Raw genomic sequence first — 406 nt, 5'->3', positions numbered from 1 at the left:
CGAGGGGGGCCCCCAGGGGGGCCCCCAGGGGGGCCCCCGGGGGGCCCCCCGAGCGGACGATGGGGAGCATTTGGGCGAAGAGATAAGACAAAACCATTCGGGTTCTGGCCTGGAGGTTTTGGAGGACAATATCTTCTTGAAGAGACCCCCCCTGAGCAGCAAAGTGTGGGGCCCTTCCGAGAGCAGCAGCAGAAGTTTGGAGGAAGGCGGAGACGACGGGATCGATCCCAGCGATCCCGTGACACGATCCCAGCTCCCCCGCCAGCCTGCTGCTCAGCTCCCGCGTCTTGCTGCTGCTGCAGCTGCTGCCCATGTAGCAGCTGTGCAGCAGCAAACTGCACAAGTCCTTGCCTTTCTGCGGAAACCCTTTTTCCCAAGCTTTCATTCCCAACACCCTTTCCAGGTC

At 62.3% G+C, this 406-nt stretch overlaps 1 protein-coding gene across 1 annotated transcript in view; it reads left to right on the top strand.

Moving 5' to 3' along the window:
- Positions 1 to 406, top strand: part of ETH_00037070 (uncharacterized protein) — a gene marked incomplete at both ends in the record, with an annotated part of 2,106 nt that overhangs the window by 633 nt on the left and 1,067 nt on the right. The gene's annotated exons all lie outside the window — the stretch shown is intronic.

Source organism: Eimeria tenella, genomic scaffold (genome assembly GCF_000499545.2).
Source record: "Eimeria tenella Houghton genomic scaffold, Eth_scaff2591, whole genome shotgun sequence".
Lineage (NCBI taxonomy): Eukaryota > Apicomplexa > Conoidasida > Eucoccidiorida > Eimeriidae > Eimeria > Eimeria tenella.
Note: the sequence above shows the minus strand (reverse complement) of the source record. Positions and strands in the feature narration are given on the sequence as shown.